The sequence below is a fragment of the Peromyscus maniculatus genome, chromosome 6 (genome assembly GCF_049852395.1).
Source record: "Peromyscus maniculatus bairdii isolate BWxNUB_F1_BW_parent chromosome 6, HU_Pman_BW_mat_3.1, whole genome shotgun sequence".
In the NCBI taxonomy this organism is placed as follows: domain Eukaryota; kingdom Metazoa; phylum Chordata; class Mammalia; order Rodentia; family Cricetidae; genus Peromyscus; species Peromyscus maniculatus.
Window position 1 is genome coordinate 12,579,988 of NC_134857.1, and position 26,074 is coordinate 12,606,061.

Genomic DNA, 26,074 nt, shown 5'->3' on the forward strand with positions numbered 1-26,074 from the left:
TCAGAGCTCTCCTCGGCAGGGGTCCTGGCTGGGGAGGCCCGGGTTCTCGGCCAAAACCCTCCCTTCAACACTGGTGTGGCTTAGAGTTCTTCTATCTCCTTAAGTCGTCCTGGCACCCAAGTCTCTTGCCATTCTGTGTTCCCACGGAGAGGGGAGTCTAGGAGACGTTTGTAAACTTAGACAAAGCTTCCCTCTTCCAAACGCCACCACCCTCCCTCTGTTCTCTCTCCGGAATACCCAGGACCCTCTGGATTCCCACAGGCATCTACTTCAAGTTCAAATCAAATATGACCTCGAATCTCAAAGCGGTCCTCCCTCTTTGTCAATGCCTGAGCCGAAGCGGCATTCCAACTGAAGCCATGGCCCACCATGCAACCAGGGCCACAGTCGCATCTTTATCTCTTGTCTGTATGTCGTCTATGACACGTAGGGGGGTGTGGGACAACTCAAAAGGAACTGCCTACATTCCAGTAGCGCGAATGGGCCTGGGATCCTGGTCACCAGGGTGTCCCTGGGGAGCTGCAAAGGGAGAGGGAGGGCTTTAAGCCCAGAGCCTGTGAGGACCTTTGGAGCGGGGAAGAGGCTGTGTTCCTGCCCAATGGCAGACTCCAGCAGCTACTGCAGCAAGAGGCCACAGAAAGAATTCGTCTCTCCCCAGGCTGATGTGAGTCACAGAGACCCAAACCCAGCACCTCCAGACTCCTGTCCACATGGGGAACCGGACCGTGCTGCCGAGCACGGACAGATCCCGGCATCATTTAGAGTCCTCCCACACAAACACTCACACTTGAGAACGCAAGTCCTGACCGCTGACCAGCTTAGGTGGTGGACGGTCACCAAGAAGACAGCAAAGCAAAAGACTGCGAATGGGGTGGGGCTCCAAGAACTGTGAGATGGCTCCAAGACATCACCAAGAATACACAGAGCAGAGTTTTATTAAAGGTCCTGCCCGGGGAGGGGGGTGGATCCATGTATGCAAATCACAGTGTCTTGGGAGGCTAAGGCAGGGAGATAACAAGCTTGAGGCCAGATTGGGCTATGCAATGAGACCTGTCTCAAGAACAAATTAAGTTCAAAGAGGACTCTGGAGTCACATACCTGAGATCGCAGCACTTGGGAGGTCAGAGGCAGGAGGATCAAGTTCAAGGCCAGCAATGGTTACAAGAATGAGTTGCTGGAGGTCAGCTTGGGCTACATGAATAAGATCTTGCCTCAGAAAGGATTTGGTGCTACAGTTAGATCTTCATGCTGTTCTTTATTAACCTGGACTTCATTTAAACTCATGCCAGTGGGGTCTGGGGACATTTCTTAAGGCCATTTCATGTTCTCCCCTTATAACTCTCACTCAGGCTTTTCCCTCCTCTGCAAGTCATCTCTACAAATTGCTACCAGAGTAATCTTGTCAAACACAACTCCAAAGGTGTCCTGGGCTCTGGAGGAAAACTTGGAAATGTTACGAGTCACTTGTTAGATGTAGCAATGATTAAAAATTAAATTGAACTAACTTTTATTAAGCCTGGGGGCAATAAAGCACTCAGAATTGACTGCTGCTTTATGAATTACATCTTGTTAATTTCTCCGCTCCCGAGAACACGTTGGTCTGTTTACCAGTGTGAAACGCTGGGCACTGCATTGCTGAATCTCCCCGCTGTCCCGTAAGCTGACCATGTCCACATGGAAACTGAAAAACACTGGAGTGCGCAGCTGATTTCTGTGTCCTCCTAAGAAGGTGAAAGGCAAAATGCGGAGGGGACGTGTGGTCCTTGTGGTTGTCACAATGTGAATAAACAAACAATTGAGTATTCTTCTAGAAAACCAGTGGATTCCTAAGCAAGATGCTTGGTGAACACTGAGCCGAGATGTGTCGGCTTCAGATTCGTTTCATCCTTACACTGAAAAGGAAACAGGGGACTTGCTTTCACCCATTGTTAATCACAAGCTGGCTATGGATACAGGAGTTTAGCAAAGCCAAAATGAAGGTGACATTGAGCTCCTGATATTCCAGTCTACACCCCCCAAGTGCGAGAATTATAGGCCCGTGCCAGCATTCTTGGCTGGAGATATTTGAAGCGTCACTAGATAAAGGGAGTCGGGTCCCTTTGGGTCTTCTGGATATGAACAGCTCCACAGGACCTGGCTGTAAGAACTTCCTCACGCTGTTGAAATGGAAGCTGTAGACATCAGGGTGTCATTTCCCTAACATGTTGATTGTTCTTCTCTTTCTGTAAATGTGAGCATTGTTTAGCAAGTGAGCTAGGCGTATTTTCTATAGTAGGGCAGATATTTCATATATCTGTTTTCACATCCCAATCATACCATGTATGGTATATACATGCATAAACAGCTCTCTCTTTGCTATTGCATTCTGATTTTGGTAGTGGTGGTAGTTCTGAGTTTGAACCCAGCTCTACCACTGAATTAAATCTCCAGTACCTACGAACTCTTTCTCAATAAGGAACAACTCTTCCTCAGTTTGTCCTCCACTGCATTCATCATAAATACTTATAAAAACTGGTTGGCAAAGCTGGGTGTGGCAGCACATTTCTTTAGTTCCAGCACTCAAAAGGCAAAGGCAGGAAGGTCTCTGTGAATTATGAGACCAGCCTGATCTGCATGGGGGAGTTTCAGAACTACATAGTGCACTGAGAGCGTATCTCAAAACAAAACAAACAACAAACAAACAAACTAAAACCAGAGTCAGCACATGCTGGAGGGACCAGATTCAACTGTTGAGTAAAAGTAAGTTATTGTCTGATCTTCCGAGAGCAACAAAATGTCTCAGGCAATAAAGAATCCCAGTAGAAATGGACTCCATTCATCTTGGGATGTAGAAGGAGGAAACATTTAGTTCAATAGACTCCCAGGACCAGAGTGGAAAGATGCGTGGACACTTCAGGAGCCAGAAACAGATGCTCCTAAAAAGAAAGGGCTCAGCTCTGCCTTAAGTCAGTGTTGAAAACTTTGGTCCTCTCCACTTAGAGCTTCAGTTTCTTCTCTTGGGATATTGAGGTTGTAGATAATGACAGAATCCCATAATTTCCCAAACACTGTTAAGCACTGAAATTCTTGGAAGCAGGGCTGGAGAGATAGCTCAATGGTTGGAGTCTATACTGCCCTTGGAGTCTAATTCCCAACACCCATGTCATGTAGCTCACCAATGCCTTCCTCTGTCATCTCTGGGCACCAGGAATGCATGTGGTACACATATACACATGCATGCTAAACACATATACATGTAAAATAAAAATGAATTAATAATAGTAATACTAAAAGAATTCCAAGCAGAGGGACTAGCATGAACAGAACACCGAAGACGGCAAGACTCTAAGCTCCTTGGGACCAGGTGTGGCATAACGGAAGTGGAAGGGAGGGAAACAGAGGCCTTGATCAGGAGACTACTTCTGCAGTGATGAAGAGCTTGTGCCCTCCTGTGTGTCAGCGAGTTATGCCAGGTGGCTACAGGAAACAGGATAAAGGACCAAGGCGGGTGGCCAAGGATGGGGGCCGGTCCCGCACAGGGAAGTTCTGTAGCAATGGCCTAGGCTGGAACCTCTGGCTGCTGGAACCCTGGGATCCTCTGGGAAGCTTTCTGTGATGCCTCTCAGAACAGCTCACTTAGAGAAGAAAAGGGAGCAGCCGCTTTCTGCCATCAGTTAAAAGTGCCCCTCCCCCACTTCTGGGGGGGGAACACCACAGTGACACATTAGTGGCCCTGTTTGTGACGGCGAGGACTCTTCATAGAACTGTCTGCCAGCAACGGTGGGAGTCAAAGGTGAATGTGAGAGGATCTGAAGGTATGAAAAAAGGAGGCCAACACAGGGGGCTACTGTGATTTGGTTTTTGTCTTGTTGTTTGTTTGTTTGTTTGTGTTTTTTTGAGATAGTGTTTCATGTAGCCCAGGCTGGCCTTGAATTCACCATGTAGCCCAAACTGGTACCTTAAATATCTGACCCTCCTGTCACCACTTCCCAAAAGCTAGGACTACAGGAGTGTGCCACTACACCTGGTTTATACTGGGTGGGAGTGTAGCTAGGGCTAGAAGCCAGGCCTTTGTACATGCTAGGCACATGCTCTACATCTCAGCTCTATCTATCATTAGTCCTCCACAGAGAAACATAGGTAGTTATGTGTACCTGTATGCACACGTCTATTGTAAAGATGCTTAGATAAAAATACGTAGTGTACAATTTCTAAATAATAAAATATAAAATAGTCTTCATTATAAAGTTTATGTAGTAATTGATTCTACTGGGTCCTGTTAGGTTCTGCTGAACTCTTTTATCCAAAGCCGAACTATGGTAAAAGAAGATCCCCATGTTTCCTTTTAGTGTGAGATGGACCTGTGAAGCCAGGGACACTCCTGAGCCTCAGGTGTTCACTAAGCATCTGGCTTATGAATCCGTTTGCTAAAAGAATACTCCTCAATTGTTTATCCACAGTGTGACAACTGCAGGCACCACACATCCCGTCAGCACTTTACCCATCACCTTCTTAGGACGACAACCAAAACCAACTGTGGTGTAGAGTGTTTTTCAGTTTCCACGTGGATGCACTCCCATCATGGTCAAGTTCAGCCTATGGGAGAGCGGGGAGAATGTGGCAGCATGGTACACAGTGTTTCTACATTGAAAAATAGACAAAAGTGTCCTTGAGAGCAGAGGCATTAATAGGATGTAAAATCATAAAGCAGCATGAAATTCTGAGTGCTTTGTCATCTGTAGACTTAATATAATCCATTGTGCTTAGTTTTAAATCATTGCAGCATTTAACATCTTACACATAACGTTCCTGAAAATTGAACAGAGTCATAAGGAGCTGGGGATAACACTGGAATTGCGTATTACTTTGGTGGCAGTCTATAGAAATATTTCTGAAAATAAGGAGTTCTGACTACATCTTTCCTTCCTTTGACCTTATCTCACCCTCACCACCAAGAAGAAGCAATCCCCACAGTTGCTGCAGGTGCACCAGAGGACTTTGTACTTGCCACTGCTGCAGAATAATCCTCTTGTACACTGTAAATATTTGTCACTTGAATTGGTTTATTAAAATGTTCATTGGCCAGTAGCCAGGCAGGAAGTGCAGGCAGGGCAACCAAACTAAGGATGCTGGGAAGAGGAAGGGCAGAATAGGGAGTCACCAGGCAGATGCAGAGAAGCAAGATGAAGATGTTGTACTGAGAAAAGGTACCAAGCCATGTGGCTAAACATAGATGGGAATTATGGGTTAATTTAAATGTAAGAGCTAGTTAGTAAAAGCCTGAGCTACTAGCTGAGCATTTATAATTTATATTAAGCCTCTAAGTGATTATTTCAAAGTGGCTGTGAGACACAGGAAAACCTCCATTTATGTATGGCACCCAACATGGAGCAAGAATTTCCATATAAAATCTGAGAAAGCTTTAAAAAGAGGATTCTAAACACACAAAAGAACAGAGTTAAGCACAGTTTCTTGGTAGTAGCATTTTCTTGTGTAGGCTGCTTACTAGCAGCAAAAAGAGGTGTGGCTCCTTTAAGACATTGCTCCTCCGTTCATGTTGGCAGCACAGACGGCTCTTTTGGGAGGTCCTGCTACCAAACACTTAAATGGAGTTTATGAGCAGCAGGTGGCATACTACTTGGTGACACTGTGGACCCAGAAACTCCCCAGAGTTGGGATAGTAAACATGACTCCTGCCAGTATCTGTGCCATGATGCTAAGCTCTCACAGACCAAGAAACTGGGTGAAGCCAGCTGCCAAAGCTGTCACTTTAGTCCTAGCTGCTTAGCAATTTAAAGACCCATGTGGTCAGAAAAAGATAGAGATACTCAGTAAAGACAGATTCAAATGGGGAAAAAAAAAACCTTCTAAATGATTTACAGTATGTTTAAAAATATACATAGACTTGAAAGAGTAAAGAGAAGGTATAGACAGTCATAAAAAAGAAATATATAGTTTTAAAATAATAAAATCCTTTAAAAGGGAGTAAAGCGGGGTTGGGGATTTAGCTCAGTGGTAGAGCACTTGCCTAGCAAGTACAAGGCCCTGGGTTCGGTCCTCAGCTCTGGGAAAAAAAGAAAAGAAAAAGAGAGTAAAGCAATATAAAAAAAAAAAGCCACCTAATGATGGAAAGTACACAGAGAGTCTGGATACTGTATGTTATTGTGTTGCCTTTGAATTATTTGACAGCTGAGGAAAGAGCAACAGCTGCTGAGAGACATTTGATTATAAATGTTGCTAGAATAATCCAACCTATATATTTTGAAAATGTCTTGACTTGAAAAATTTAAGTCAAAAGATATGCTACTTTGGAGAAGAGGTTATGCTTTGTTTCCACAGGAAATGAGAGGCTATGGATTCATTCTGGGTTAACAAAAATAAGGTCTGATCAAGGAAGACACCCTGAAAACTATCTGATGGTAAAGAATGGCCCAGATGACCCAATGTTTCAGAGTGCCTCTGTTGCAGTTTCCTCTAAGTTCTGCATCCAAAACAGCTTCAAGGCTGCTAGCTGAGATGACCCAGCCTCATAGACTACTCCAGCCACGACTTAATCATAATCCTGAATTTTCTCAGGGTCCTCCAAAGATTATCAGTGCCCTCAATCAATAGGAAAGTAGTCTAGAGCACTACACCCACATTCTCAAAAATAAATTATGAATGTTTGTCACTGTTTAGGGGGGTTGGTTACAAGTTGTTATTGGTAATGGTCAGAAAAGAAGCTAAACAAAGGAGGTTAGATTCAGGGATCTTGTTCTAAAAAGAAAAGCGAGGGATAGAAATGATAGAATAAAAGGGTAGATTATTGAATCTACTTTAATACAAAAAACAACTGTTAATCTTACATATTTTACATCAGTATGGATTTTAGTTTATTGATGCAACTTTAAAGTTAATTTTGTTATACTGTATGTATATTTCTACCCTTGTTTAGAGTATTATGTTTATGTAGCTCATTGAAAATGTAATATATAATTAAGAAATACAGATTAATAGTTATCTATAATAGAAAACTTATAGTCATGTTAGTTAGGTTTTCTAGGTCATACAGAGATAATTTCAGATAGATAGGCAATCATGAAACACTTCAAAGGTCTACATAATATGGCATTTAAAATGTTTTAATAATTGAAGACTTTTCTCGACAGTGAGACACATCTGCTCCTGGCAGCACCAACTACTTCAAAGAGGATGATAGGCATCAAAGAAATTCCATATGGAGTTTGTTTTCTTTATGGCAAAAGCTAGCCATGTGAACAAAGAAACTGCCCTTGTCTCAATTGCTGACAGTTACTGTCTAAACTGGACCAGCAGAATACAAGAAGGACAACTGCTGAACTTTGCCAAGACAAAGTAGGACAGTCTTTCAAAATTCTCTGCTTCACAGGAAAGTCTGTCAGACATGCTAGGCCTGTAGGCCAGAGTTGGATGTCCCAATGTTGCAGAGGAACTTTGGGTGACTATCCAGGTAGCTTGAGGTCCCTATCATTAGGTAACATTTCATGCTTCTGGGGGCTTTGCTGGAGTTGAAGACTAAATAGTTGTAATCATAGTTTTCCTTAGTTATAATAGAAAGTAAATTAGATATAAAACTTCAGACTTGCCAAGATAAGATAATTAAGTATTTTCTCTAATTTTACCAAATACAAATGGATTAGATAGTGTTACTGTAATTCTCACTTAATAACTGTTTTTGTTGTATATAATCTTACTATGTTAAAGTTAAAACCTTCCTTTTTAATTAGACAAAAAGGGGGAAATGCTGTGAAATAATCCTCTTGTACACTGTAAAGATTTGTCGCTTGAATTGGTTTAATAAAATGCTCATTGACCAGTAGCCAGGCAGGAAGTATAGATGGGGTGGCCAAACAAAGGGTGATGGGTAGAAGATGGGTGGAGTCATGAGACACTAGCCAGACATAGAGGAAGCAAGATAAGAATGCCACACCAAGAAAAGGCACTAAGCCACGTAGCTTAACATAGAACAAAATTATGGGTTAATTTAAATGTAAGAGCTAGTTAGTAATAAGCCAGAGCTACTGGCCAAGCATTTGTAATTAATATAAGCCTCTGAGTGATTATTTGGAAGTGGCTGCTAGACACAGGAAAACTTCTGTTTGCATGTTACCTTGGGCTCTTCTTCAGTCCATCCTACATTTGGGTTGGGCTGTCTAAATAATTCTTAACTGCTCTCCTGGAATCACTTTCTTCTCAAGTCAACCATCATTACACTATGCTTGTCCATAAACACCGTTATGCTGCTGACAAAGTCCAAAACCTCAGCATGAAATTATAGCTATCAGGACCTGAGAGATGGTTCAGCAGTTCAGAGCATTTGCTACTCTTGCAGAGGACCCGAGTTCCCAGCATCCATGTTCAGCAAGTCACAATAGCCTGTAACTACAGCCCCCGGGTGATCTGACATCCTCTTCCAACCTCCATAGCCACCTAAACATAGGTTGCACCAGTCCATGGGCTGGAGTTCCAAGCTGCATAAAAAGGAGAGAGGGAGCTGAGCACTAACATTCCTCACTCTCTACTTCCTCACTGTGGATGCCATATGACCAGCTGCCTCAAGTTCCTGCCATAGTGATTGTCCGACCATGACAGCCTGCACCCTCAAATTAAAACAACCCCCCCCCTTCCTTTCACTGTTTTCTCAAGGATTCTGTCACACCAACCAGAAAGGTAAGTGGCATGCACAAGCATCTTACTAATGGGAAAAGGGTTGCATGTACCACCATGAATAAGTTTTTAAACTTCTTTATTTTGGGTCTCCTATGTAAAGTGAACTGAAGTTGGCTAAATTTATTCTTCTTCATTCCAGTGCTAGAATATTTGAGAGGTTCATTGCCTCTTAAGTGCTCTCTTTCTTCAAAAGTGCCATCAGGTTATCATTTTCTATGGTTCATTTGTCAAATAACAGATAAATATAAATGTCACTGACTCTTGAAAGAGACTTTAAGGTAAGGAGACCACTCTCAGGCCACCAAATCCAGGTAACATAAGTGAGACTGGCCTACCATAGAATCAGAAGGGCAGGAGCTGGGGTGGCCAGAAACAGAGGAAATAGAGGCCACGCTGTGAAAGAGCTAGAGAGGACACTGCCCAGGGATCAGCCACCTGGACATCCTCTGCTAAAGCAAGTCCCAGCCCCGAGCATTGGGCCTGCATTTTCTGTCAGCCTCCTTCTGGGGAAACAATTCCAGGCATGCCCCCTGAGGGGAAGAAGATCCAGGGTAGCTGAGGAGCCCAGGGGCCAGTTCAGGGTCTGAAGAGCCCAGTCAGCTTGAGACCTTTCTACTGGTGCTTTGACGTCACCCTTGTTCCCTATCAGCTCCCAGGGCTGCAGCCACAGGGACCACAGACCAGATGAAATCCATGCCTTATTTAAATACAGCTTCTGACCTTCTCCCAGACCAGCTTAACTTATGTTCTACGACAAAGAAATAAAACAAGATTCATGACTTCTAGATTCATGGCCCAGTTGGTAGAGTGCTCGCCTAGAGTACACAAAGTTTTGGGTTCAACCTCCAATCCACATAAACCAGGTATGATGATACACCCCTGTAATGTTATCACTAAAGAGGTAAAGGCAGAAAGATCAGAAGTTTAAAATCATTATTTTCAACATAGTAAATTCAAGGCCACCCTGAGTCACAGAAGACCCTGCAATAATTAATAATGGTGGTGATGGTAAAAATCATCACTTCTAGTCATTCCTACTCACTAAACACGTGATCATTCTGTTTACAGAAGACTCACAGGTTCTGAGTCCTTGGACTAAGAAGAAGTTATCATATTAAGAAATAACTAATGGGGCTGAAGAGATGGCTCAGAGGTTAAGAGCACTGACCTTCCAGAGGTGCTGAGTTCAATTCCCAGCTCACAACCATCTATATTGAGATCTGGTATATATGCAGGCAGAACACTGTATACATAATAAATAAATAAATAAATCTTAAAAATAAAAAAGAAATAATTAACATTTTTAACAGGGGCTGGTGATATAGCTTAGTAGTAGAAATCTTGCCTAACATACTGAATTTCACCCCAACAAAACACACACACACACACACACACACACACACACACACACACCAGAGTAGAATTTAAAAAAAAGTTGTTCAAAAGCAAAATATAACTAAATTAGAAAGATAGCCCTGGATAATAGCCCAAAGCATAAGATAAATAGCATTAGTTCATACCATATAAATAATTGAATAAATAAATAAGTAAATGAGTTCTAAGACAAATCTTCTATGCACAATCCCAAAGTTCAGTGTAGCATGAATTCTAATTGGTCTTAATAATAAAAACCCAGAGTCAGATATCAGGGTGAAAGCTGAAAGATCAGAGAAGCAGAACGGCAACCACTAGAAAGACTTCTTACCTCTAGGAATCCTCAGACTGAAAGGGACCAAGATCCTGTCTCCCCTTCACCTTATCACTTCCTCTCTCCTCCCAGCCATATCACTTCCTGTTTCCTCCTCCCAAGTGCTGGGGTCAAAGGTGTGTGCCACCATTACCTGGCCTCTAGTGGTCTGCTCCCCACTCTGATCTCCAGGCAAGCTTTATTTGTGAGAGCACAACCAAAATATCACCACATTTCAGTAGCTACTCATCTTCCTAAGGAGTGTCCAGTAACACCTTGCCCCCAAACATGACTGCTTTCACAAGATGTGTGCACCATTAACAGGGCAGAGAAAATAGCTTCATAACAGAAACAGCTGCAAACAAGTCTTCAGGCAGCAGTCAAGGTCAGTGTCACTCAGAAGTCAGTCTGATCATGTGTGTCTTGTTCTGAAGTCAAGGGAATGGCATTTCACCTCCGTGATTTCCCTCGCCAAACCCTCAGTCCCAGTCTGTTCATAAGAAATCAAGAAACCCAAATGATGGGCATTCAACAAAACACCTAGGCTGTACTCTTCAAAACTGCCAAGGTCATCAGAAACAAGGAAAGGGGGGCAGCATAGCCCAGAAGCGGGTCACTACTAAATTGCCAACTGTGAGGTGGTGTCCTAGACAGGACACAGGCAGAGCAAGAACTTTAGTTAGTGATGGGATACAACATTACAGATGACCATACACAGAGGAGCCATGTAATGTGTGGCCCAATAGAGACCTTCACCCATGTATCCAGAGAAGCCAAAGGCTAACACCCCTTGGTATCCTTTTGGGGACATTCTCTATCTCCTCCATAACTTATCTGTAGATCTAAAACAAACACAATTTTTTAGTATATAAAAAATACTTTACATATTATTGTTGTGTGTATGAGGTCCCATCCCACTGTACCCTGGAATAGGCAATAATCCTACTCATGAAGAGCTATCGGAATTTAACCGCTGCCCAAAGATGCCAGTTGATATCACCATAGCCTTGAGGGTGGGGATTTTAACACATCAGTCTTAGGGAAAAATAAACATTAAGCTCATCATATTGTTTGAAGATCACTACCAAAGAAGGATGAACTCTACTATCAGGTCAAAATACCAGCCCACTTCAGGTGGTCTGGCCTGATTCGTCTACACAGTCCAGTCCTGGTTCAATGGATGCATGCAGTACACCCAGCCTTATGATATCCCAACACTGGTATGATGTCATCATCTACAAACTCCACTACCAAGAACTGTTCAAAAAATCTCTCCTGTTTCAAGTAATTTTACATATTTGTGTTGGGCTGAATGCGTATCTGTTCTCAGCCACATGCAGCCCACAGGCCAGAGGTCGTTCACATCTGCAAGCTCTAGATTGCCAGCACTACCCCGCAGGAATCACTGCTTAGACTCACTGGCACCTAACAGTGCTCGGCACCAAAGACTGCTTGGTAGATTTCCCAATGCCAGCAGGAGCAGGGCCCCCTATGAATGCAGGATGAAGGCTTTCATTGTAATCTATTAACTTTGTCTGCAACAGATCTGCAGAAATTACCTCACCGTTAGTCAGCCTGATTCTATTTCCTCTGCTGAGGTGAGTCAGGACACATGTGACCAACACATACTTCTAGCCTCCTGGTGGTTCATAAGTGAGAGATGGCCTCCTAATCCGAAACATCCCAACTAAAAACTAGTTAGAAGACGAGAAAGGAAAAGGTCTGCAAGCCTGTCACAGTGACTTCATACTGTTTCCAGTTCACTCGATCCCTCCCATCACAGATTACTTACCCACAGGACAAATACGGGCGACTGAATCAAGTCCTTGTGAGTTTCCTGAAAATGAAAGGTGGCATCCACAGAGAAAATCCCAGGTTTTCTTTCTTGTCCATTGACATCAGTACATGTTCCACATTGCAGAAGTTTCTCAGCATTGAGTATCTGTGAGGAAGATGAGAGAAGCAGATGTGTGGCTCAGGAACCCAGGGTGAAGACTTATATTGGACACATCTAATGATATGCAGTCAGGCAGGTTCATCTCACAAAAGTTAATGGACACAAACTGTACAGCAGGCTCCTGCTCTCACGGAGCTCAAGTTCTTGTGTGGAAATGGCTAGCACTGAAATAACCCGAGGCAAAAGGCTAAAATCAGGTAAGGCAGTGGACATCAGTGTGGACTGCGACAGAAGGCAGTTTTCAATGTTATTCTAGGAACATAACATTTGACCATTTTGTCATTGATCCAGAGGACACAAAAAACAAGCTGTGCAGATAACTGGGGGTGAGATGCTCCCATCAGAAAGAAGAGAGAACAGCGTGACGTAAGAGAGGAGACCCCTCCTGAAAGAGAAAGGCGGCTGCATTGCAGCCAAGTCAAAACCAACTGCTGTCCAGCAGAGGAATGGAAATCCACCCGCTTCCCGGCTGATCTCCACCTGTGGCAAAAGCCAGTGTAACAGGAATCTTAAAGGGTCTCATTAATAAAATCAAACCCGGAGCCAGATAGTGGGGTGAATGCTAAAAGATCAGAGAAGCAGAACAAGCCACAGCTTCCTCACCTCGCCTCATCAACTCCTCAGCTGACCCTGTTTCTTCAAACTGCAAGCCTCAGAGTCCTCAGCCAAATGGATCTCAGCTGAACTGCTGCTAAAAGCCTAAAAGCTTAAAGGGCTCTGGTTCCTGGTTTTCATGCCTTATATACCTTTCTGCTTCCTGCCATCACTTCCTGGGATTAAAGGTGTGTGCCACCATGCCTGGCTATTTCCAGTGTGGTTTTGAACTCACAGAGATACAGATGTATCTTTGCCTCCAGAATGCTAAGATTAAAGGTGTGTGTGTGTGTGACCATTTTCTGGCCTCTATATCTATCTAGTGGCTGTTCTGTTCTCTGACCCCAGATAAATATATTAGGGTACACAATATATAGGGGGACACAATATCACCACAGGCTGGTGCCTGAGGGAGGAATGTGTGCTCCAAAGAAGTCAGCATGAGGAACAAGGCCTGGCGTTAGTAACAGGGTAACGCACAAATGGCCTCTCGTTACAGTTTCTCAGGCCCAGAATTTGAATCTAAACATAAAAATTGAGGCTATCAAGCAAGGCAGATCAGCACTCAAGTCAGCTGAGAGGCACACAGGCCCAGGGGCCTCCTTAGGAAGAACCCTCAGAAGGGGCCAAGCAGACAGTGAGGGGTGGCCAAAATCTCACAACAACTTACAATGTACTCCTTTGAGTCCCATCCCCCACCGCTGAGAATCTCCATTTTATGGGTGCACCATGAGACTTGGAGGAATCTCTGTATCCTGATAAGTTCCTTGCTGACTTCTTTGGAAGACTTTGGAAACACTGAGGTGAGTAAGAGCTTTTCCTGGGAAAAGAGCGGGTCAGAAGCATCCTGTTGCCTCCAAATGGGACCAGCAGAACTGAGGGCTGAGCTGGACTAAAATCCTTAGTATCTGTTATTCCTGTTCCAGTGGGTAGAAAACGAGAAGAGAATGTTGCATAACTACACATACTCCTCTCTAGCCAACCACATCTCTAGATCAAAAGCACCATGACAGGTAAGAGAAAAGAACTGGGCCCGTGGAGCAGGAGCAGGAAGTGGATAGCTCCAGTGTCATACCCAGGTAACATGCCTGGGTTGCCGACACATGCTTAATACCCAGGTGGAGGGGGAAGGGCAGCCTCGCTGTAGTGTTCGCCAGTTTCCGTGATGTACACATTCCCACCAGAATTATTCTCAAGCTACCAACAGTACATCACTACAGAACATGTAGCTGGGAGAGGCATAGGCAGTACTTACAGCATCTCTACTACACAAAAGCAACATATATAATTTCAGAAAAACAGAAAGCAGTGAGTGTAATAACCAGTAAAAGATGGGTTTTCAGAAGTTGTAGCATTTGCTGTCAATATAATTTATTTAATGTAAATTTAGGAATTTTAATTCAGAAATTTTGGGTTTTTTATGTTTGTGGGTGTTTTGCCTGCATACAAGTCCAGGCACCATGTGCATTCAGTGCCCATGGAGCCAGAAGAAAGCATTGGATCCTCTGGAACTGCAGTTACAGGCAGCTGTGAGCTGCCATGTGGGTCCTGGGAATCAATCAATCCCAGGTTCTGTAGAAGAGCAACCAGTGCTCTTAACCTCTGAGCCGTCTCATCAGTCCCAGAAATCTTGATTTTTAAGAACATGCTTTCACAATTAGCTCATCAAATTCCTGAGAAAAATAAAAACCAGTTCTCCGAATGAACCAATTCTATCAGTTACAAAAGCTTCGATGCTATTGTTCTAAATTGGTACAAATTGCCACACATCTGTAATTTCAGCACTTGGGAGGTAGAGGCCAGGACTCAGGAGAGTGACGTCATTCTCAGCTACTCAGTGAGTTCAAGGCCCATGCGGGTTAGATGAGACTCTGTGTCAAAAAGTAAGAAATCGTTATTACAAAATACTATAACAAATATGTTCTCCTCTACATTTTTATTTCCTTTGGATTATTTCCATTTATATTCCCTAATCAAAATACTTGCCTATATTAAACATATTGCCAAGTTTCTTTGTGAAATGATCATATGGATTCTATTCTGCCACGAGATATTACCGTGGTTTCTGTTTGCATTTAGATTTGTTGACCTAAAGAAGAAATCCTATTGTTTTGTTTTGGAGGAGGGGGGACTCCAGTGCTGGGACAGGAGCCTAGGACTTCACGAAGGCAGGGCAAGTGCCCTGAGCTACAGCCCTGGCGACTAGCTCTCCCTGCTGTGTCCTGAGTGGGAGGGTCACTTCTGCTCCCCACCTCCACCCTGCCATCCCTGGAACCGGATCTGGGGCGGATGCTAGGCGTGGCATTCCCCTTGTTACAGTACAGCCAAGGCCAGCCATGATGAAGCGACAGGACAGCCACCACCCCTCCCCAGTGCACACACATAACACACAGGAGACAGGTTCAAAATGTCTACAGGGAATGGGAAGTTGATATTGCCAGGCGCGGTCTTCTCATGAAGCTAAAGAATAGGAAGAGAGTGTTTTCAAGATAGCCCGAGCCAGCTCACTCTTCCATCGACAGTACACCCTACTGTTTTTTTTATTCTTGAAACACTTGAAAAATACATGTCCATATGTACACACACTGGAAAACAGTGGTGAATCACGCTCATTCAATTAAATACTATGATATCTTTATGGATTAAGGAAAATTAAGTGGGGCTTGGTGGCACAGACATGTAATCCCAGCATTTGAGAGGCAGCAACAGGAGGCTAGCCACATATTTGAGAACAGCCTGGGCTACATAGTGAGAGTCTGCCTCAAAAAAGAGAGAGAGAGAGAGAGAGAGAGAGAGAGAGAGAGAGAGAGAGAGAGAGAGAGAGAGAGAGAGAGAGAGAAAATCTGGCCAGTGTCAACATTCAGACCCTAAAACTGCAATCACCAAAGGCACGTGGTTCCAGTCTTCAGTGTGACCAGCTCTGCCATCAGAATCTTCCCCTGACTCCTACACGAGAGTCTCAGAGAAGCCCACTCTCACCCAAGAACTTCCCTGAACACACTAATTCTGCTGAGTTCACATGCCCACGGGCCATACTCCATTGTCCACTCCAGCACAGACTCCACTTAGCTTGTTTATTTTCATGTTTCTCCTGCTAGACTGGGGGTGGGGGTTGAGAAGAACACAGCGAATGAAACAGGAGAAACCAGCGTTTATGGTGCCGTTTCAATGTCCCAGGCTCTAGACGCTGCCCAGACATTGTTTCCTGCACTTCCTGAGAGTGCTGTGAGAGGGCTATTTTATCTTCACTATACAGGTGAGGAAACTGAGGCATATGTGAATGAGTTTGGGAAAAGAGCTCTCAGGATCGAACCCCATGCCCACCGGCTATTGGAGGCCTGAAGTCACCGCTTCCCGTGAGGACACGGACAGGACACCCAGATATGTCCTGCCTGGTCACTGGCAGATTTGGGCACGGAATTGGAGGTGAGATGGTGGCTACACACGTCCACATTGAGATAGTTACTGTCTTTGGCCAGGCAAGGTGGTCAAGGGTGAACTCATGGCCCCAAGCTTCTGCGGCAATGCTTCTATGCACTGACCATCTCCCCAGGCCAGAGAAGGAGAGAACCGCTTCCCAAAAGCTGCCTGACTTCTGCAGGCACGCATAGGAACACATGATACACCACACACACGCCACTCCACATACAAACACCACACACGCCACTGCATACACACCACACACACACCACTCCACATACACCACAACACGCCACTCCACATACATACACCACACACCACTGCATACACACCACACACACACCACTCCACATACACCACACACACGCCACTCCACATACATACACCACACACACACACACGCCACTCCACATATACCACATACACACACCACACATACCACACATACCACACACACCACACACGCACACACATACCACACACACACACACACACACCACACACACACGCACACACACCACACACACACACCACACATGCACACACACACACACCACACACACACACCACACACACACACATACACACACACCACACACACGCACACACACCACACACGCATGCACACACACGCACACGCGCACACACACACGCATACACACACACACTCACACATACACACACACGCGCACACACACACACACACACTCACACACACCCCACAATAATAAATATTATAACACATTCACCATCATCAGCACCCTAACAGGCAGTTTTTCCTGCTTGGGGTAACAGGAGCTGGGTGGATTTCTAACACATCCCTCTCTCCATTTTTTAAAAAATATTTTTGACAACCCTGCAATGTTAGGATCAAAAAATAAAATAGTCTTACTTTTCCCCCAAATCCTGTATCTTTACTTTACCTTAGCTTACATAGTTTTATTGTAAAAATGGTGATAATGATGAAATTACACACACACACACACACACACACACACACACACACACACACACACACAGTATATAATTGAGGTATAAAGGTTTGTGCCTACAATCCCAGCCCATGGGAAGTGGAGGCAGGAGGATCACAAATTCAAGGTCAGCCTCAGCTGATACAGAGAGTTAGCTCAAGGTGAGTCTCCGCATTCTGAGACCCTGTCACAACAACAAAACCAGAACACAGTAGTAAAGGGCACCGTGAGGGACAGGTAAGCAAAACACCAACGTGACACTCTAATTTGCCTGACATGCCCGTGGGTCTCCAGTGATTGGCCACTTCCCTTCACCACTAACTGACCGCTTCATTCAGCACCCATGGTGAGTAAACTGCTGTTTATGTAGAAGACGCCATCTGTGGCCTCCAGGACTGCACTGGCCTCAGACAGCAATCAATGCAGATGAAGGGATTCCAACACCATCACGCCATCCGGAAACCCGCCTGGACAACGGCGGCATAAAGGAGAGGGACATGTGGACACGGTTCCACCGTGGCTTTTGTTGGTTAACTAACGTGCCGGTTAGCTTGTTGCTGTTGTCTCATAGTTATCTGGAAAGAGGAACCACAATTGAGAAAATGCCTCCCTCAGATAGGCCGGTGGGGCACGTTTAGTTAATGATGGACGTGAGGGCCCAGCCCACTGTGGGCAGTGGTCCTGGGTTGTATAAGAAATCAGGCAATAGTGGATGTGGAGCCTGAACTGGCATCTCCTGTGACCAGGCAAGACTTCCAGTGGAGGGAGTGGGCCACCAACCCAGCCACATAACCTTCCACCTACAGTCTGTCCTGCCTACGGGATGTGCTGGGGTAAGGGTGGCCTAGAGATTGAGGGAGTGGCCAACCAAGGACCAGTCTAGCCTAAAGCCCATGCCAGGAGAGAAAGCCCACCTCTGACACTGCCTGGAATGCCAGGACCCACAGGCTGGATGACCCAGGGACCTAGAATAGAACCAAACATAACTGGAGGAAAAACAAAATGTCAATGTAATGATCCCTAATGATATTCTGCTGTACTCATAGATGGGTGCCTAACCCAATTGTCATCAGAGAGGCTTCATCCAGCAACTGATGGAAACAGATGCAGACCCACAGCCAAATATTAGGCAGAAGTCAGGGAGTCCTGCAGAAGAGGGGGAGGAAGAATTATAGGAGCCAGCGGGGTCAAGGACATCACAAGAAAAATCCACAGACTCTACTAACCTGGGCTCACAGGGGCTCACAGAGATGGAACCAACAACCAGGGAGCCTGCATGAGACTGACCTAGGTCTTCTGCATAGATGTTACAGTTGTGCAGCCTGGTCTTCTTGTGGGACTCCTAACAGTGGGACCATTACTAGATTTTGGGACCCTGCTCCTCATACTGGGTCACCTTGACCCACCTTAATACATGGGGGGAGGCATGCTTAGTCTTCCTGCAACTTGATATGCCATGTTTGTTGATATCCATGAGAGACCTGCCCTTTCCCGAACAGAAATGAAGGAGTGGATTGGGGAGTAGGGACAGAGGCGGCTGGGGAGAAAGGAGAGAAGAGAAACTGCAGCTGGGATGTAAAATCAATACATTTAAAATAAGAAAAAGGAGGAGGAGGAGGAGAAGGAGGAGAAGGAGGAGGACGAGGAGGAGAAAGAAGTAAGCAGACTGAGCAAGTCCGTAAGCAGCATGGCTCTGTGGCCTCTGCTTCAGTTCCTGCATCCAGGTTCTTGTCTTGAGTTCTTGCCCTGACTTCTTCAGTAATACTATAAAGTATAAGCCCTCTCCTGCCCCAGTTGCTTTTGGTGGTGGTGGTTATCACAGAAAGCAAACTAGGATAAGTAGCAACAGTTTAAACATTAAGATCACTTGAAGACAGTCAATGCCTTTGATTTTCCCAAGCCTGGCCCTTCCTGGGCGTCCCCATGCTTTTCCCAGAGACCTGTCAAAGGTTCCGTCACACTGCCTCCACTCCACACTGTGTGCCCATAGCTGTTTTCTCCTTCCTGTGCTGATGCTCAGCCTCCCTTTTCTAAAGGTGCTGTCTGCAGAAGCTCGCTTTGAAAAGAGTCACTGTTTAATATAAACATTTTCTGTTTTCAATATACAGTTTGTGCTGGGTGGCGGTGGCGCACGCCTTTAATCCCAGCACTTGGGAGGCAGAAACAGGTGCATCTCTGTGAGTTCAAGACCAGCCTGGTCTACAGAGTGAGTTACAGGACAGCCAGGACTGTTACACAGAGAAACTCTGTCTTGAAAAACCAAATACATATACATGCACAGTTTGTAAGTTTTAGCGGCAGGACTAACTCTCACTCACCTCTGAAGAACTAACGCAGGCTATTTTTACTCCTTGCTGCTCTTGGCTGATTTTCCTCTGTGCGTCAGAGGCTTTCAAAAAGTTTCCAACTCCAGATCCCAAATGCTCAAAAATGATTAAGTACAAAATAAGAAGTTCCCCTCATGCAGAAGACAGCCCAGTGTCACCAACCATGAAGCATCTGGGGAAGGAGACTGGAAATCTGGGGCAACACCTCCATGGCCCAGAATCAGTGCAAGAGTCCACTCTGGCCTCTTGATACAACCTGGGCCCTTACTTAGCAAATGGGCTCCAGTGTGGTCATAACAGTTATTGACACACTGGAGTGTGTTAGGGGTGCAGTCAGTTGGCAGAATGCATTTTTATCGTGCTTAAAGCCCAGAGTTCAGTTCTCAATATTGCATAAAACCATGATATGGTGAGGAAGGCTTGTAATCCTAGCACTTGGAGGTGGAAACAGGAGGATCAGAAGTCATCAGGAACTACAAAGCTCAAAACTCACAGCTATCAAGTTCAAAGCCAGCCTGGCCTATATGATAGATAGATAGATAGATAGATAGATAGATAGATAGATAGATAGATAGATAGATAGATAGATAGATAGATAGGGAGATAGGGAGATAGATAGAGAGATAGATAGAGAGATGAGATGAGATGAGATAATTTAATTACTCCTCACAGCCAGGGGTTAGAGCAACCTGGTCCAGTAGTAGACACAGCCTCCCACCAGCAACATGACCACACTCCATTGTGCCTCCCTCTTCAAAAATAAAGGAGTTGAACTGATTGTGCAAGCTGCATGATGCTTGCAGTTTTGACATGTTATTAATGCCTAAGAACAAGGACAAAATGAGACAAAACCTAGCAAGGTGGCTTGTTAGGGAGGTAGACTCCAGGACTAAATCTCTTAGGGCAACAGCAATACAAAAGCTCTAGGGTGAGGGGCCTGGGCTGGAGCCCAGCTCTCCTCACGCTTACTGTGACCTCTGCTGCCTCTAACTGCCTTAGCTGTGTAAAGGAGATGTCTTCAGTGTGTCCAAAACCAAGGGACACCATGTAAGTGTTGCTTAAATTATCAATTTATCTTAATTTATCATTTTAATGTTTATTCAATAAATCTAAAACTTGATAAAGTTTCACAACAGGAAAAAAACTGTGATCCTGTGGAACAGTTATGTGACATGTGCTGCTGTCAAATAACCCATCACCAAAACATCTGGGGTCCAGATTTGACACTGCATTGAGTTCAGGGAAAACAGCATTGTAACGCATTCCCACTGAACCATATGACGCAATCCGTGTGATTCCCTTTCTAATCAGAAATGTCCCAGGCTTACCGGAAGCTGAGGTTCTGCTCCTCATCTGAACCCTGAAACATCTTTTAACCACACCTTAGCAAATACATTTCCTTTGTGCCATTGAGATTTAAAGGAGTGTAAACACAAAGCTGGCCTTCCATAGGACTGCTTTTCTCCTGCACACGGTGACTCAGTGGAACCACAGGTTTAAAGACCCATATCTCATGGCTGGGTCCTCTGACACTATCTTTAGCATATGGCTGGGGAGGATGGGAAATTGCTAAATCCAGTGACTTGCTTCATCAGAAAGGTCTTTGGTACTAAAAATGTGTCATTACCTGGGCTCACACACTGTACTACTAAAACGGACAAAGTGAGTGAGATTGTGTTGTTGTTACATATCCAGAGGAGGAAGTACTAAGAATAACTCCCTTCCCTGTTCCTACCTCTAGAGAGCTAGACTCACAAAGTGCTTCCACCGCAAACTCAAATTAACTTACCACCTGACTCTCAAACAGACTTCCTCACCCCTGGAGGTAAGGTTTGCTAAGCACCATCTATCTGGCTATGGCTTTTATCACTCCTCTTTAAAAGTGAATGTCGCTGTAGCTCAGTTGACACGTACAACACAAAACAGGTATGGTGGTACATGCCTGTGACCCCAGCACTGGGGGTTGGACAGGTATGGTGGTGCATGCGTGTGACCCCAGCACTGGGGGGGGGGGACAGGTATGGTAGTGCATGCCTGTGACCCCAGCACTCGGGGTGGACAGGTATGGTGGTGCATGCGTGTGACCCCAGCACTGGGGGGGGGGGGGACAGGTATGGTGGTGCATGGCTGTGACCCCAACACTCGGGGTGGACAGGTATGGTGGTGCATGCCTGTGACCCCAGCACTCGGGGTGGACAGGTATGGTGGTGCATGGCTGTGACCCCAGCACTCGGGGTGGACAGGTATGGTGGTGCATGTGTGTGACCCCAGCACTAGGGGTGGACAGGTATGGTGGTACATGCCTGTGACCCCAGCACTCGGGGTGGACAGGTATGGTGGTGCACGCCTGTGACCCCAGCACTAAGAGTAGAAGCAGGGAGGTTCAGAGGCACAAGTCATCTGCAACCCATCAAGTTCAGCAAGGCCAGCCTGAGCCACATGAAAAGAAAAGTGGATTTCTTGAGCTAGGAATGATGGTGCAGGCCTATAATTCCGGCATTTGGGAGGCAGAGGCAGAGGCAGAAAGAGGAGTAACTCATAGTCATCTTCACCTACATAGTGAGTTCCAGGGTCATACAAGAAACCATATCCCCAAAACAGATTTTCTTCAAGTGCATTTAAAGAAAGCTGTGAAAAAGGAATCCGACCTCACTCAGTGAGAAAACTGAACCTTGCAATGTAATCATGATTACTAAGTGTTATTAATCCCTGCAAGGAAGCCGAGACGTGCTTGGGGGTGAAGTGGATGAGCACCGGGACAGACACATTGAGTGCAAACAAACACATATTTTTAAATTGTTAAGATGGCAAAGTCATGCGCGTACTTTGACAAAGTAAAAGTAAAATGTAAAGCTTTTTTAAAACCCTGTAGAAGCAAGACTAGAGTGGTGGCTCAGCATTAAGAGTACACAGCCCTTGCAAAGGACCTGAGTTCAGTTCATAGAACCCAGCTGGGCAACAGCACTCAGGCATGTACCCACCCACACCAGGACAAACATATTCACATAATTAAATGTGAATAATTAAATAAATTAAAAATAAAGTAAATCATGATCTTGACCTCCCTTGTTTATATAATCCCTCTTCCCTCTCTTCGACTGGACTCCCAGAGCTTGGCCTGGTAGCTTCGTTGTGGATCTCTGCATCTGCTTCCATCAGTTACTGGATAAAGGTTCTATCATGACAGGGTATTCACCAATCTGATTACCAGGGTAGGCCAGCTCAGGCACCCTCACCACTATTGCTAGTAGTCTAAATCTACAGAGACAACTGAAGCAAGCTCAAAGAACTCATAAACTTTAGACCAACAGCTGTGGAACCTCCTAGGCCCTCTGCATACAGGAGACAGTTGTGTAGCTTGCTCTGTTTGAGGGGCCGGCCCCTGGCAATGGGATCAGGATCCATCCCTGGTACACGAGCTGGCTTTCTGGATCCCATTACCTGTGGCTGGACACCTTGCACAGCCTTGATGCAGGGGGGAGGGGCTGGGTCCTGCCTCAACTGAATGTACCAGGCTTAGCTGTCCCTTCATGGGAGGACTTACCCTGTTGGAGGAAGGGGTGGGGCGGGGGAGGCAGGAGTGGGGAGAGCAGGAGGAGGGATGAGAGGGGGATCTGTGGTTGGTATGTAAAATGAAAAAAACATTTTTAATGTAAAATAAAATAAGAGAAAAAATAAAAATAGGACAACAAAGTAAATCTTTAAAATATGTTGAAGCTAAAGGTTGATGGATTTTGTTGCTGTGATGTGTCTATTTTACAGGGTTACGTAAGACCACTTACAATTTTAGATTAAGAAATACATACTGCCGGGCGGTGGTGGCGCACGCCTTTAATCCCAGCACTCGGGAGGCAGAGGCAGGCGGATCTCTGTGAGTTCGAGGCCAGCCTGGGCTACCAAGTGAGTCCCAGGAAAGGCGCAAAACTACACAGAGAAACCCTGTCTCAAAAAATCAAAAAAAAAAAAAAAAAAAAAAGAAATACATACTAACTAAACTTCTGATGAGCAGAATTCTGAATTAACTACATACTACTCATGTAGGTATCAGTAAACCAATAAACCTAAGTGAGCCTGTAGCGAACTTGACACCAGTGTGTGTCAACACTGACGCCAGAAACAAACCAGCAAGGATACCACCTCAAAACCTTCACCACTCACTTTTTATTGGGAAAGCTAATTGTACTGGCTCATAAAAATTCAGATACTAGCTTACATAATAGTTGAAAAGGTCCCACACACCATTTAAAGGCTGCTTACAAATTCAAGCTAAATGACTGAGTACAAATTCACTTGTGTGTCACAAAGCATTGACTATGGAAAGAAATTCTTGCATAAATAGTCATAGAGAATAGCTCAAACTAGATTCCCTGCTCCCTTTCAGGCTTCCCTACCAGCGCCACTAACATACCTCGCTTGATGTTCCTGGGCAACTAGTCTCCAGGGGCCCTTGGAAGGCCATAAGGAGTTGGCCAAGCTGAACCGGGTGGGCCTGGCTAATGGACAGATCTGTTCATTCCGTGGACAGACCTAGAAGTGGTCAAATGCGGGAGCTCCTGGGGTCCTTAAGATAGTACTGGTATTTCGAGCTTCACAAAGGAAGAAGGCAGTGATCTGAGATGGGCAGGGTGTGTGTGTGTGTGTGTGTGTGTGTGTGTGTGTGTGTGTGTGTGTGTGTGTGTGTGTGTGTGCCAACATAGGCATTGCAGGTAGCCCCAGGGTACTGGGGAAGGGCCTGGCAAAATCGTAAAAGGTCCTGACCTGTAATCCCAGCACTTGAGAGGTGGAGGTAGGCGGACCAGGAGTCTCATCCTCTGCTACATAGCCTTTAAGGGCAGCCTGGGCTACAGAGACTGTGCTCATCTTCTGCTACATAGCCTTTAAGGGCATCCTGGGCTACAGAGACTGTTTCAAACAGTCCCGTGACTTGGAGGACCTCACTCCCTGACCAGAGAACTCAGTCTGAAATATCTTGGGTCAGAGCTAAAATAACAACCCTCTAACCCAGGCCCTGTGAAATCTTCGCGGCTACCCTTGTCGCTCCTCCACGTCAACACCGCACATCTTTGGCCCCAGGCAGCAGCTGTGTGGCTAAGTGGCTGGGACTGCGCTTCAGCTGGACTCTAAGCCGCTGGAATGCAGCACTTCCTGGTTGGCCCGGGATGTTGGTGCCATCGCCATCCCTGTCAGCCCACAGCGCTAACAAGCTCGGGGAGCGCGAGACGATCTAGTTAGGGGGAGCGTACAGGTTCACTGCACCCTGGCTGGAGGATGTGGGGTGGGGTGCATCCTGCAGAGTTCGCCCGGGATCTGCAGGAACTTGAGGGTGCAGTGGGTCTAGGGCACCAGCAGCTGACCCGGCTCTGTACTCCGGGCAGCCGTCCTCGCCTGCGGCCACAGTGTGCACCGCTCTCGCCAGCGCAGACATTGCAGGAATTAAGACTGGGGGGGTGGGGGGGATGTAGATGGGAGGAGGAACCTCCAGGGACACGGCTGCTGAGATCAACTCCAAGAGGGCCAGGAGAGGCGGGACGAAGCGCCAGGGCCGGGACGCCCTGCGTGCTCGGAAGCCCCGCAAGCCTGGCCCCGGCGGGCGGCTCCTACCTGCGGGCCTGGGGCGCGGGCACACACGCTGCGGCGGCGGCGGCGGTGGCTTCGGGGTCCCGCGCAGCTGGCACAGCTGGGGCGGCTGGAGGAGGGGGAGGCGCGGGGACTGGCCGCCCGGAACTCGCCAGCCCGTCTGCTGGGTGGGGCGGGGCGGCGCCGGCCAGCCGCGGTGACAGAGCCTCCGCCGCCGCCGCCGGCCTTCCTACTGCCTCGGTTCTTACACTTTCTTCTCCCCAAGTTTCCTAACCCAGCCGCAGTTATCCGCGGGGCGCACGCTAGCGTCGTTCTTACCAAGTTCACTTCCCTCATCTCTGAGTCCGGTTCATGTCTATGACATCTAGTCGCCAAGGCCGGCCGCATGTTACAAGCCAACAGCAAGCCAACGGGTGAAATATTCCTAGCCTGAAGGGGCAAACTTAACACGGGGCTTCGTGGAGGCCAACTGTGGCCTTCCTGCTAATCCGACCGTGGGTGCTGTCGCCTGTTTACAAGTAAGGAATCGGAGTCTGGAGAGAGTGGAGGAACCAGCCTGTCCGCCCAGCTAGGATTGCAGAAGATAGAAATCTCCCCTCCAGTCCCCTCTTTCCTCCTTGCCCACCCTCGCTGAGCATGTGTGTGTGTGTGTGTGTGTGTGTGTGTGTGTGTGTGTGTGTGTGTGTGTGTGCTCAGTTAGGTTGGGTGGTTTTGTTTGTTGTTTTTAGATAGGTCTCTGCTACACACCTGGTTGGCTATAAAGACCAGGTGGAGCTCACACACTGCCCAGACCCCACACCCACACTTCTCCGTCCCACTTGACATCAGTACTGGGTCTAATTCAGAAATCTTAGAGGGAAAAATAAAAATAAAA

General features: G+C 46.0%; 1 protein-coding gene across 3 annotated transcripts in view; it reads right to left on the reverse strand.

Moving 5' to 3' along the window:
- Positions 1-25,535, reverse strand: part of Pld1 (phospholipase D1) — a 211,329-nt gene extending 185,794 nt beyond the window's left edge. The window contains exons 1-2 of one of the 3 annotated variants that reach the window (XM_076573953.1): positions 25,519-25,535; positions 12,147-12,296 (exon numbers count right to left, since the gene is read on the reverse strand). The gene's annotated coding sequence lies outside the window, so the exon portion shown is untranslated. Of the gene's footprint in view, positions 1-12,146; positions 12,297-25,224; positions 25,366-25,518 lie in introns of those variants that run through there. The other 2 variants (XM_076573954.1, XM_076573952.1) reach the window with 2 other exon arrangements.
- Positions 25,536-26,074: the final 539 nt, after the last annotated feature.